General features: G+C 33.7%; 1 protein-coding gene across 1 annotated transcript in view; it reads left to right on the top strand.

Moving 5' to 3' along the window:
- The window catches only part of LOC101892058 (transcription factor kayak), a 297,264-nt gene that overhangs the window by 29,467 nt on the left and 253,862 nt on the right, over positions 1-13,935 (top strand). Inside the window, exon 3 of the mRNA XM_059119360.1 lies at positions 2,432-3,459. The gene's annotated coding sequence lies outside the window, so the exon portion shown is untranslated. The remainder of the gene's footprint in view (positions 1-2,431; positions 3,460-13,935) is intronic.

The raw sequence follows: 13,935 nt of genomic DNA, 5'->3' as shown, positions 1-13,935 counted from the left end.
CCTGTATGGCAAGTAAACACGATCATTTTGTTGCGGTGTAAGTTCGTGCAGTTTTTGGAATTTCAATGGCTTTACACCGAGCTCAGTTTTCAATATTTTTCGAATGGAATATTGCGATATGTTCAGCTCATGAGCCATTTTTCGGCCACTGCGACGCGGGTTTCGATCAAGTCGCTTCTTTACTTTTCGAACCATTTCTGTTGATGTTGCTTTGTTATGCTCTAACGATATCCACTTGTGGTTTTTCTTTTTTTTTTTAAGAAATCACACTTTCGCGCTTGAATTCCACCACGAAAAAATGTTTTCTGGAAAATGGTCACCAAATTGATTTTGTACGCTTGTAAACAATATAATGAGCTGTAACTGGAATAATTTTAACAGCTGTCGGACGAGTGGCTTAGAAATGACAGCAGTCTGAATTTAGTTGCAGTTTTTTCATCTCACCCTGTATAACATCCAAGACAAAAATATTCTTCATCAAATTTTATTATAGGTCACCAAAGAAATGAAATGAGAAGCAAGGGTTTTCCTGATGCTTTTTGTTTTAATTTCTATTTAAACGGTACCAATTATACTGATGGGTGCAACATTGTTATTCAGCGGTTCGAAAGACGTATAATGTTGAAATTTAGTCTGTAGGTCACTCTAGGTTGGGAGAAAGTGGGATCATTGGAAATTCGTGCTATAAGATAGCTTTAGATCACGTTCGCAGGATATTTTTAGTAAGACATTTTTTATACCCTCCACCATAGTATGAAGGGTATATTAAATTTGTCATTCCTTTTGTAACACCTCGAAATGTACATTTTAGACCGTACAAAGTATAATATTCTTGATCGGCATATAATTCTATGTCGATTTAGCTATGTCCGTCCATCTGTTCGTCTGTGGAAATTACTCTAGCTTCCGAACGAAATGAAAATGGGCCATGTAGGTCCACGTTTGCCAGAAGATTGTCTGTGCAGGTTCACGTCTTCCGATATCTCCAATATAGGGTTGTCCATATTCGACGGACCCATCTGGCAACGCCATAACTTTTGACAGAGATGTCACATCGCTTAATGACATACCGTGTTTGAAGCGTCAGTCCAAGCAGATTTTTACCATGAACTAATACACGTTACGCGAGCGCTCTGAAATTTACATTCAACAGAATAAGTCATTGTGAAAAAGAATTTGAGAAGTGCGCCTTCTAAGAACACCATTAACCGTTTATACGAAAAATTTTCGACTGGTAAGGCTCTTTCTCATCCGAAGAGGCCATATAAAAGTCGACCAAGGCGATCGCCCGAGAATATCGCTGCCGTACGAGCCAGTGTTGAGAGGTCCCCAAGAACATACCAAAAACGCCGTTCTCAGCAGTTGGGCATGGCTCGGTCCACTTTACAACGGATTATTCGCATTGATTTGCATTTGTTCCCGTATTTGAAGTTCGTAATGGATGCTACAGCCTAAGACAGAAAATTGTCTGTGCAGGTCTACGTCTTCGTATAGCCCCCATATAACGGTACCTCCCGATATTTGGTATTTTCATGACTTTTGCGACATTATTCACCGGAATTGTTTCAAATTTGATATTTGAAGTTCGCAATGAATACTACAGCCTATGACATCATATAGCCCTAATGTAACCTTACCTCCCGATATTTGGTATTTTGATGATTTTAGCGATATTATTCACCGGAATTGTTTCAAATTTGGTATTTGAAGTTCGTAATTTATACTTACAGCCTATGACAGGAGATTGTCTGTGCAGATAAACATCGTACAGCTCTAATATAACCTTACCTCCCGATATTTGGTATTTTGGTTATTTTACCGCATAATTCAATGCCATTGCTTCAAATTTGGTATTTGAAATTGGTAATGGATACTACAGCCTATGACAAAAAATTGTCTGTGCAGGTCCAGGTCTTCGTATAGCCCCCATATAACGGTACCTCCCAAAATTCGGTATTTTGATGATATTTTGATGATTTTCGCGTCATTATTTAACGGATTTGTTTAAAATTACGTATTTAGAGATCGTAATGGATATTACAGCCAATGACAGAAAATTGACTGTACAGGTTCACGTTTTGGTATAGCCCCATATAATAGTACCTCCCTATATTCGGTATTTTGATGATGCAGGTCCACGTCGTCGTATAAACCCTAATATAACGGCTACATTCGGTATTTAAAAAAAAAAAATTAAAAATTGCCAAATTCTTTCCAAGTGGAGGAGGGAATTCAAAGTTCGGCCCAGCCGAACTTATAGCTTTTTTACTTGTTATTAATTGATTTTTACCTAACTAAATTTATATTATAATTCCATAATTATTTTAAATGCGTCTCTTTTTTCTCCGTCTATCTCATAATTCCATTAAATAAATCAATTCAATTTTATTTCCAATATATAATTAATTATTTTTTTCTTGTATTTTTCCAGCTTTAAAATAAAAGTGAACCAAGTAAGCAAATTCCGTTGGATGAAAAATTCAAATAAGTTCCAAGTGAAAAAAGATTAAAAAAAGTGAATAAAATAACAAGTAACACAATAATAATAACAACCTTTTAAATAAATTAAATATTCCAAAAAAGATTATTATTTTAAGTGATTTTAAAATTTAATTGCAAAAATTTTCAAAAAAAAAAAAAAACCCATATGCAACATAGAGGCATTCAATTTAAGTGAATTGCGCCAAGGAAACTCACATGAAAAAAGGTATCAAGTCAAACAAATAAAAAAACCGCAGGCATAGCAACATGAGTAACAAGGAAAAATTAATTTGAAATGTGTTGCTCGTAGTGTCACACGTACAAACATACACCAACCTCCACAAATTTCAACAATTTAATTAACTAGAGTGGATTAATTTGCACCTTGTTAGGCTAATTAAGGATTAAAGGCAGAAAAGAAAAACAAAAACATAAAAAAAAACAAAAAAGAAAAAGAGTTAAACAGACCACGTATAGAATCGAAAATAGATACCCTCAAATATATTCAAAGGATCAACAAAAGTATTTATATCAACAATAGACTAACTTTCTTGTAAATCAAATAATATTAGCTTATATCCACAATTCTGTGAAAGCAATCCTGAAATAGAATGCCACACACATGGACAAGTGGCATTTGAACAAAGAAAAAAAAAACATAATTACTGAAATAACAACGACATCCTTGATTACAATGTCAAAACTGGAAAATAAATTTCAATAGAAATTATTAAAATTATTATTTGGAAAAGGAAATTCTTCAAGGCATTTGTTTTTCAATTTCATTTTTCCGGAGACAAATTCGACGTTTTGTCAAAGTGTGAGTGCGTGTTGTAATCATTGTAAATTAAATTCATCATAAATGTATAATAAATCGGGTTAATAAAAACAACAAAACCAACAACATTTGGATCATCATCATTTGCCTGTCATCTACAAAAACTCTTCCCAGAAGCTGTAATATTTGCATAATTTAAGGTAAGGCTTTTGCTGAATTTCTTTGTAAAAAAATTATTTATTTATAAATTGCCTTCAATTACTTGAGATCTCTGTATGAATATAATTTTTGGGAACAATTAAAATAATCTGAATAATTTGTGTGTAGCTAGCTAATCTGTACAAATTTATGATTGTGTGTATTTCATCTGAACAATTAAAAGCTTAAAATAATTAAATTTACCCAAAGACTTTTAATGGTTCAAAGAACTCTGGCATTTGCCATGCAGCGTATGTGTGTTGTCGTTACGTATACGCAAGGTAGCTATGATTATTAGAATGGAATAGATTATTTATGAATTGTTAGGAGATACCAAGAATTTTTAAAATTTATGTAACAGCCATACTGAATGGGGAGAGCATGTTTTTCAAAAATTTGGAAGAATTGAAGTATCAGAAATCTAAGAAGGGCCAAACACATGTCAGGGCTTGTGATATAGATATTATAGTTTATCCATCATATCTATATGGTCAGTCCAGATTCTTTCTTTGGATTCCTGATACTTTAACTCTTCCAAATTTGTTAGAAACCTAAAAATTAAAACTAATTTTTAATAATAAATAGTCTACCCCTTTTGGACCAAGAAGTCCACTCTCATTATATTCAACGGAAAGTTCTCAAATATATTTCTTTTAAAGTCAAATTTTTTACATGTAGTCCCTAGAAAATGTAAATTTTAATGATTTTTTTTGGAGAAAGCGTTGGAAAAATTCACGATATTGGCCACGGATTTTTTATATATTCTTAAAATATATAAGTTAGCCACAGGGGATCGTGTAAAATATTTTTAAAAATTTTACGACTTTTGTCTAAAAAAATTAAAATGTGTTCTCCAAAAATTCGACTGTTAAAAATATTAATAATACACGGCTTAAAAATCTACTTTGTTAACATGTTCCCCAAAAAATCACAAAATTTGCCTAGGAGATTTTAAAAATTATTTTTAAAAAATCAAATGTTCATTTTTATACCCTCCACCATAGTATGTAGGGTATATTAAGTTTGTCATTTCGTTTGTAACACCTCGAAATACACATTTTAGACCCCACAAAGTATATATATTCTTGATTAGCATAAAATTCTATGTTGGATTAACGATGTTCATCCGTCTGTCCGTCTGTGGAAATCACTCTATCTTCCGAACGAATTGAAGTAGATTGATAAAATTTTGCTTAAATGTATGTTATCTCTGCAGAACTTTTGTTATTGAAAATGGGCCATTTAGGTCCACGTTTTGGTATAGCCCCATATAACGGTACCTCCCGATATTCGGTATTTTGATGATTTTAGCGAATTTATTCACCGGAATTGTTTCAAATTTGGTATTAAAAGTTCGCAATGGATACTACAGCCCATGACAGAAAATTGTCTGTGCAGGTCCACGTCTTCATATTCGGTATTTTAATGATTTTAGAGACACTTTTCAGCAGAATTCTTTCAAATTTGATTATTGAAGTTCGTAATGGATACTACAGCCTACGACAGAAAATTGTCTGTGCAGGTCCACGTCTTCGTATAGCCCCCATATAACGGTACCTCCCGATATTCTGTATTTGGTTTTTATCGACATTATAACTGATTTTTTTATGTTTGTTATTGAGAATTGCCAAATACGTTCCAAATGGTGGAAGGTATTCAAAGTTCGGCCCGGCCGAAATTACAGCTTTTTTACTTGTTAAATCCACGACTTTCTTCTATGATGACCAGTTAAAATTATTATTAAAAATTCAATTTTTTTTCTAAATTTATTTATTTTTTTTAATTTGGCATGGAACTTCAAGCAGTTTGCCTAGGAAATTTTCAAAAATATTTTAAATAATATTCTTCAAAACCCCGTGTTCCCAGATATGTATTTTTATTTAAATAAAAAAAATTGACTGGAAATTCGTAAATGTTTTTTTTAATGTCCTTCAAAATTTCAATTAAAAATCAACTGTTTTTGCCTTGAAACACCTTGTTATTCTTAAAACCCCATGAAATTTTAGAAAAATCCATGACTTCTTAGACAAGAAGAACTTGTTAGAATACTCTTAAAAATTCTCGTCTTTATATATTTAAAAAATTCGGCTGTTAAAAATATGAAATAAAAATTAACTTTTTCTGTTTAAAAATATTCATGAAAAAATGAACGGCTTGGTACGGAAAAACACTATGACTTTAACATGCCCGAAAGTATTTTTAAAATGCCACCACTTTTTTCCCGGGAAGACCTAGCTAAATATATTCTTAAAAATTCACAACGTTTGTCTTCGATGGTCTATAAAAAACATTTTTTTCAGTAATGTCTGCAAATAATATTCTTAGCCAAAAAAAAAAAAAAAAAACTGGCAGCAAGTCCTTGAAATGATATCTCATCGAAACTCATGATATTTTACAGATCTTACCTTTTGAGGGAGAGTTTAGTAAACAATATGAGCTTGTTTAGATTAACAGGGATTAGCCCCTTGCATTTTCCAAATGTTGATCATTTCGTTGGGGAAAAATAGGTGGATCTATACATTTCATATTCACACTTGATTTAATATTTAAAAAAATTTTGAAAAGAATACAGATATTAAAGAATCTTTGTGGAAAAGGTACCTAAAGGAGAGGGCATATTTTTTTCGACTGAACTAAGTCGTATACAAATTTTTCGTTATTCAAAATTCTCTTATTTTTATTTCTAACTTGACTGGTTACTGGCTCTTCATGCAATTTGAACAAAATCAATTCGATGAGAATTATTAATACTCAGAATTTTGACCTTTCGTGGGGAGGTACGAAAAAGAGTGGACTCTTATTTTCCTTTTTCAGTTTTCAAGAGATTTTTAATTATTTATTTATATTTTCTTTTTCACAAATTTTTGAACATTGCCAATTTTCGAAATCGATCTAAGTTTGATAAAAATATTATTATGTAAAAAGGTTGGACCAAGTCGAATATTTCCTTGTAGAGCTGTCGACTCCAAATGTCCGGAAAATGATTTCGTCCAAAGAGACAATGATCTGAGGGCCATTTTTGTATGAATGTTGCTATAATCTTCGCAAAAATATTTCATTTCAGTAGCATTTAGAACAAATATAGTCGCATATCCAAAACCGGCTCTTTCTCTCAACAACATACACCACCAGTGATATTCATATCAAATTTCAAGATTCCAGCTCTATATCCTCACCTAATACCAAATTTAGTACCACTTAGTACCTTTCCTATAATTATAGAATACATTTCTAAGACCACCGCCATATTTCAGTCCTAGATAAGTTATAGAGGTAGTTTTGGATAATAATTGCACGAAAAGTATTAAACAGTACTATCTTTGGTACAATTTGGCATTGAGTGAAGAGATAGTTCTTGAAATCGGAAATTGGGTATTGGGGTCGCTCTTTATGTCTGGCCTGGAGGTGGTTTAGGAAATGTGTACTATAATTGTATGTTAAATGCTGTATGGTACTATATTTAGTAATGGGTGAAGGAATAGAGATAAAATTCGGAATCTTGATATTTAGATTACTAACAGTATCTGTGTTTGCGATTTGGCGGTGGTTTGGAAATGCGTTCTCTTCTTTTTAAGAAATGTAATAAATGGTACTAAATTTTCGTATTGGGATAGGTGATAGGGCTGCGATCCTCAAATATGATATTGAGGGCTCTGCAGGTATCTGGAAATGAGATATGGGAGTAGTTTCAGTAATGTTTACCTTAATTGTACAAAGGTTGACACTTCTCTTACGAAGTAGCCGTTACTTGCTAGAAAAACCTATAAAATGTGTTCTGTTCTACAGAATAGGTAATGATTATGCTCTACACCACGTAGTGATAAGGGTATTATGTCTTTGTGCATTTGTTTGTAACAGGGAGAAGGAAGCGAGATAGACCCATAGTTACTTTTGAGGATTTTCATAGAACCTCTTTCTTTGTCGATTTATGCATATGAGTCCGTTTATCCTTCCGTCCGTCCATGTGAACAAAATGCAGGCCGCATTATTATCCGATTGAGATGAAATTTCCCAAATAATATTTGTTTGCCCCAAGGATGAACGCTATTGAAATTGGTGATAATCTGATTATATTTATATATAGCTTCCATATATATCTTCAACCGATCAATTGTGCATTAAATGGCCAATATCAGTTCAAATGACCTACATTTTGGCACATTCGACGAATTCAGTCTGGAAGCAGGTACCTTAATTTTATATATATTCTTAATCAGCATAAAATTCTATTTGTCCGTCAGTCCGTACATTCGTCTGTGGAAATCACTCTAGCTTTCGAACGAAATTAAGAAGGTTGATAAAATTTTACTCAAAAGTATATTATGTCTGAAGGACTTTTGGTATTGAAAATGGGTCACGTAGGTCCACGTTTTTGTATAGCCCCAATATAATGGTACCCCCCGATATTTGGTATTTTGATAATTTTAGCGACATTCTACACCGGAATTGTTTCAAATTTGGTATTTAAAGTTCGCAATATATACTAAATTGTTTGTGCAGCCCCCATATAACGGTAACTCCCGATATTCGGCATTTTGATGATTTTAGCGACATTATTCACCGGAATTGTTTCGGAATTTGAAGTTCGTAATGGATAGTACAGCCTAAGACTGAAAATTGTCTGTGCAGGTCCACGTCTTCGTATAGTCCCCATATAATGGTACCTCCGATTTTCGGTATTTTGATGGTTTTAGCAACATTATCCACCGTAATTGTTTCAAATTTGTTATTTGAAGTTTGTAATGGATAGTACAGCCTATGAGAGAAAAATTTCTGTGCAGGTTCACGTCTTCGTATAGCCCTCATATAACGGTACCTCCCGATATTCGGTATTTTGATGATTTTAACGACAATTTTCTCAGATTTTTTTTCAAGTTTCGCATTTAACAAGTAAGCAAAGGCTACAGTCGTGCGGGGCCGACCATGTGATACCCTACAACACTACAATATGTTAGATTTCGCTTTTGAAATAATGTCACGGATCACTGCCCAGATATTACCCTTAGCATTTTGACTACGAACATTTGCTCAATATTTACCCACTTCGTCGTGCAGTTAGTTGTTGTGGTCCGTTTTTACAGCTAAATATAATCCAATGGTCATCCAAAATGCTAGAATTCTTCCCTGTCCTTAACTCTCTTCTCAAGAGTGTCGATTGACTTCAATTCTGTGATTAGGGAATTTTTTCTGTTTTTGGTTCATTTGAACCCCTAAATATTTTGCGATTATAATTATTTTACGCGCTGTCCTAAACTCTAACTTCATGCTATATTTCATATCTTTTGGTTAGTAATTGTGATTTTTTTTAACGGCTGGAAAATCAGGAACATTATTAATTGTTGGTCCATATCAACCCCTAAAAATGTTGCGGACATTTTTGAACCTTACCCTTGTGAAAATTTTCGTGAGGATCGGACGATAATTGTAATCTGTATATGATAACCCCAAACTGTGTTGTAAGGTGAAAAAATATTACAAAATGTGTACTTCAACATTATAAGTCAAATTGAAAAAATCGCATGCGATAAGAAATATGAAAAAATAAAAAATGTGTCAAAAATCTACAAAATCTGTTTTAACATCATTACTGCTATTTTTTTGCGATTTTCTTAGATTTTATTCTTTTATGTCAAGAGGGCATTCTGAATTGACAACATTTGTCAAAATCTGTCCAGCCATTCGTGAGATATAAGCATTCTAGCTAACATCCCCTTCCTTTGTATTTATCCGATTATTTACCAGCGGCATCTACGTTACGGTCAGAATTGACCTGTTTGCCTATTTGTGATTTCGCCGAGATTAAAAATATTCCCGGTTTATTGGAAAATTTGACTTTTATTTAACACAAATGTTATGGTCTGTTTCACCCACTAAAAATTACCCCATGATCATCAAAATTTGAAGACTTCTGCCCAGCCCTAAGCTCAAGTCCCATGCTGACCTTCGCGTCGATTGGTCTATAATTGCGACCAGTAGAGCAACTGCAAAATCAGTAAATTTTTCAGTTTTTGTTCCATTTCAACCCCTTAATATAATCGATCATCTCCGAAAGCAGCGACCTGTAGAGTGATTACAAATTAACATGGACAGATGGACGGACGGACATACAAAGCTAGATCGACTCAGCTCGGCGAGCTAGGAAGATCCATATATACTTTCCTATGTGGGAAACCAATATTTCGAGGTGTTACATAATTTTTGGTCCAATCAAACTTATAATACCCCCAAAACATAGCGTTGTAGGGTATAAATATTGCTATGGCTTGCCTATGCAGGTCCACGTCGTCGTATAGAGCCTAATATAACCGCTACATTCGGTATTTTTAAGATTTTAAGAGAATTTTTGCCGGATTTTATTTATTTTTTTTTATTAGTATTATTATTTTTTTTGAAAATGTTCATATTCATTCCAAATGGTGGAGGATATTCAAAGTTCGGCCCGGCCGAACTTGCACCTTTTTACTTGTTTTTTTTTACTATTTTTATTCAGCGAAGCTATCAAATTATTTTTCTATTTTTCCCAGTGCATTTGACAGTCTTTGGCGAGTCATGCGCCAGCTAAACTACAAATAGTAATTAAGTTCATATTTCAGGTTAGTTGTTGTTGTTGTTTTAATAAAATTACAAATTCATTTATTGATAAATGTAGTTGATAACATACAACAACAAAACAACAAACAGCTACAGCTTTGACATTTAACTATGTAAGCAAAAACAAATTTTGTATTTAAAATAAACGAAAAAAAAAAAAAAACAAAACAAATGAACAGCAAAGAAGAAAAAAAAAACAAAATACGGCCACAACAAAACACGAGTAATTAAATGATTGCAAAACTATGGCAGCCGTTGTAAAAATCAATTTAAATTATTAATTGAGCTACGATTGCAATTCAAATGAATGCCAGGCGAAAACCAACCAATCAGCCATCAAACTATGCCGGTCAAATGACTCCCCAATGAATATGACAAACACAACAACTTAATACAATGTGATACGAGACTGAAACCCCCACCCCGATACCGTACCATCACCCCTACCACAGCAATCCTTTGCAAGGCGATCACATTGCAGTAAAGTCAACATTATCAAACACAATGATGACGATGTGTTCATTAACGATTTAAAAGAAAAGAAAAAAAACAATAAAACTAAAATATTTTATAACAATTTATTTAATTGAATTTATTTCACATGATAAGCCTCCGTAAAATACCCATATGTGCCCCTCCCCCCGCACCTCTACAATTTATATAATCACATTGGCGAATATTGGCTATTAGTTATTTGTTAAACATTTTACAATTGCAACAAACAACAACAATGATATATAATTCATTTTTCCTATTAAATTTACAATTTGCATTACGTATGTGTGTGTGTGTGAATTTAAAGTGCATTTTGCAATTTAATTCCACTGAACTGGGCGGGGTGAACTTCCCATTACCATTGAAATCATAGATAGGAAACATTTTTTGGATTTTCTATTTTCCAAAAATGGTTTTATAAATTGTAGCAGCGGAATGTGGGAATCGGACAAGTGCTGGAATGAAATTACGTTCCAGAAAGTTTTAGAAAATAATATCAAATTGTTAAATAAATTGTAAAATTTTGCAATTTACATTTAAATATGTGGAATATATAAAATTACAAAAATTCTGATGTTGTAAAATTGGCAGTAGGTAATTACAATGGGATATGGTGGCGTATGCCTAACGGCAACAAGTATACGCTGGATTATTGGTATTTAGCCCTTTCTGACCTAATTATTGCCCACAGACAGCAATTTGTTTGGGAGTCCACATACATTATTCCATGACACATTCATAAGCACTATTTATATACATCAGACATAAAAGAGGAGTAGCTTCACTAATTATAAATATTAAAAGAAACCAGTAAGGAAAAGTCAAAAGTCGGACGGGGCAGACTATATGATACCCTACACCAAAATGCATATTTAGTAGAGCTTTACTAAGAAAAGAATTTATTTGAAGAAGGTCATGCCAACTATCAACATTTGGCTTTAGAGCAGTTATAGTTTGGTTCCGTAGGAAACAAATATATATAGGAGGCACATCCAATTCTGAATCGAGTTTCCCTAAATTTGACTTGATGTACTTGCTTCTAGACTAAATTTGGTCACATGTATCAAAATTTAGAAATGTTTTGACAGATATTGGCCATTTTTTGACAATTAACTCAAATTCGGCTCTTTCCGAGCTCCATAAGATATCTGGTACCAAATTTCATTGTTGTCGAATGCATATAACGAATGTGAGGGACTTAAAAACCAAATCGGATGGAACATATGAAACAATTAACCCGAATTCGGTTGAAGATATATATGGGAGCTATAAACAATTAACCCAAATTCGGTTGAAGATATATATGAGAGCTATATCCAAATCTGATCCAATCTTGATAAAATTTGGCAGAGGTATTTCCGAGCTCTATAATATATCTTGTACCAACTTGCATTGTTGTCGAATGCATATAACGAATGTAAGGGACTTAAAAACCAAATCGGATGGAACATATGAAACAATTAACCCGAATTCGGTTGAAGATATATATGGGAGCTATAAACAATTAACCCAAATTCGGTTGAAGATATATATGAGAGCTATATCCAAATCTGATCCAATTTTGATAAAATTTGGCAGAGGTATTTCCGAGCTCTATAAAATATCTTGTACCAAATTTCATTGTTGTCGAATGCATATTACGAATGTGAGGGACTTAAAAACCAAATCGGATGAAAAATATGAAACAATTAACCCGAATTCGGTTGAAGATATATATGAGAGCTATATTCAAATCTGATCCAATCTTGATAAAATTTGGCAGAAGTATTTCCGAGCTCTATAAGATATCTAGTACCAAATTTCATTGTTGTCGAATGCATGTTAGGAATGTAAGGGACTTAAAAACCAAATCGGATGAAACATATATATGGAAGCTATAGCTAAATCTGAACCGAATCACACTAAATTTGAAGCACTGGTTTCTAGGATGAATTCGGTCGTAATGGCCAAAATTCAAAATTCTGTTTGGGCTGATATTATCCTTTTGATGTACAATAAACCTGATATTGGATAAAGATGTAAATAGAAGCTATATCCTGGTCTGAACCGATCTCGATAAAATTTGACAAAGGTATTTTCATTCAAGTGTAGTGCATACAGGGTGAGAATAAAAAACTGCAACTAAGTCAAACGCCATAATTTTTACATTTTTTTTAATTTTATTGAATGAATGAAAGCAAAATACGACGGAAATAGCATCAATATTTTAGAATAAGTTTAGATTTGTTCGAATTGGTCAACTTTGGCACGAACTATGGCCTTCAAACGGCCAATGAAACCGTCACACGCTCCCCGAATGTTGCTCTGCGTTATTATGGTCCATTCCCGGAGAAGCGCTTGCTTGAGGTGATCGACACTTTGGTATTTTTTAGTGCCAACCTTGCTTTCCAAAATACTCCAGACACATTAGTCCAACGGATTGGTATCCGGAGATTTTGGTGGCCATTGTGCGCTGGAAATGAAGCGAGGAACCTCATTTTGTAACCATTCTTGGAATGTCCAAGGTCTGCGGCCAAATGTTTGCGTGCCCAAGGCTTTAATACACTCACCAAAATATTTTCGCGATAATATTCGGCATTTATTCTGATGTCACGGTCGATTAATACGAGCTGAGAGCGACCATCGGATGTTATAGAGGCCTACACCATCATCATGGCCGGCGCTTCAGTTCTGGTGGCCAACCGAAGGTGTACATTTTCAGCTGATCTCTTTGGCAAGTATGATCGTGTCATTTTGTTTGCTTACAAACTGCTAGGCAACGAATGTTTTGTCATTGGAGAAACCCAAATTCGGCAGTTCACCACTTTCGGCCGAGTGAAGCAACTCTTTAGTTCTTTTGAGTCTATTTTCTTTCTGTTGCGGTGTAAGTTCTTACACTTTTTGGAATTTCAATGACTTTACCCCGAGCTCATTTTTCAATATTTGCCGAATGGAATATTGCGATATGTTCAGCTCACGAACTATTTTTCGGCCACTGCGACGCGGGTTTCAATAAAGTCGCTTCTTTACTCTTCCAACTATTTCTGATGATGTTGCTGTTTTCTTCCGTCCACTTTCATGATGTCGGGCTACGCTACCAGTATCACGGTAACGAGCGATGGTACGAGACAAAAAAGATTTATTCGCATTCAAATGCTGGAGTGCTTTAACGATAGCCACTTCCGGCCAAATATAAAAAATCAAAATTCGAACTTTGAATACCATCCACCATATTCAAAGTTCGAATTTTCAGTTTTTTTATATATCAATTGGAAATCGATATTTGTTTTCTTTGGTGATTTTTAGTAAAAAGTGATGAAGATAATTTTTATCATTTACGTCATCCTTTTAAAATGATGTTTTGTTGGAGATTCTTGCAAAAAGTACGGCTTAGAACCTAAAATGTGTTTTGC

The sequence above is a fragment of the Musca domestica genome, unplaced genomic scaffold, assembly GCF_030504385.1.
Source record: "Musca domestica strain aabys unplaced genomic scaffold, Musca_domestica.polishedcontigs.V.1.1 143, whole genome shotgun sequence".
Taxonomy (NCBI): domain Eukaryota; kingdom Metazoa; phylum Arthropoda; class Insecta; order Diptera; family Muscidae; genus Musca; species Musca domestica.
The sequence above is the reverse complement of the archived record's forward strand: the minus strand, read 5'-3'. Positions and strand labels throughout refer to the sequence as shown.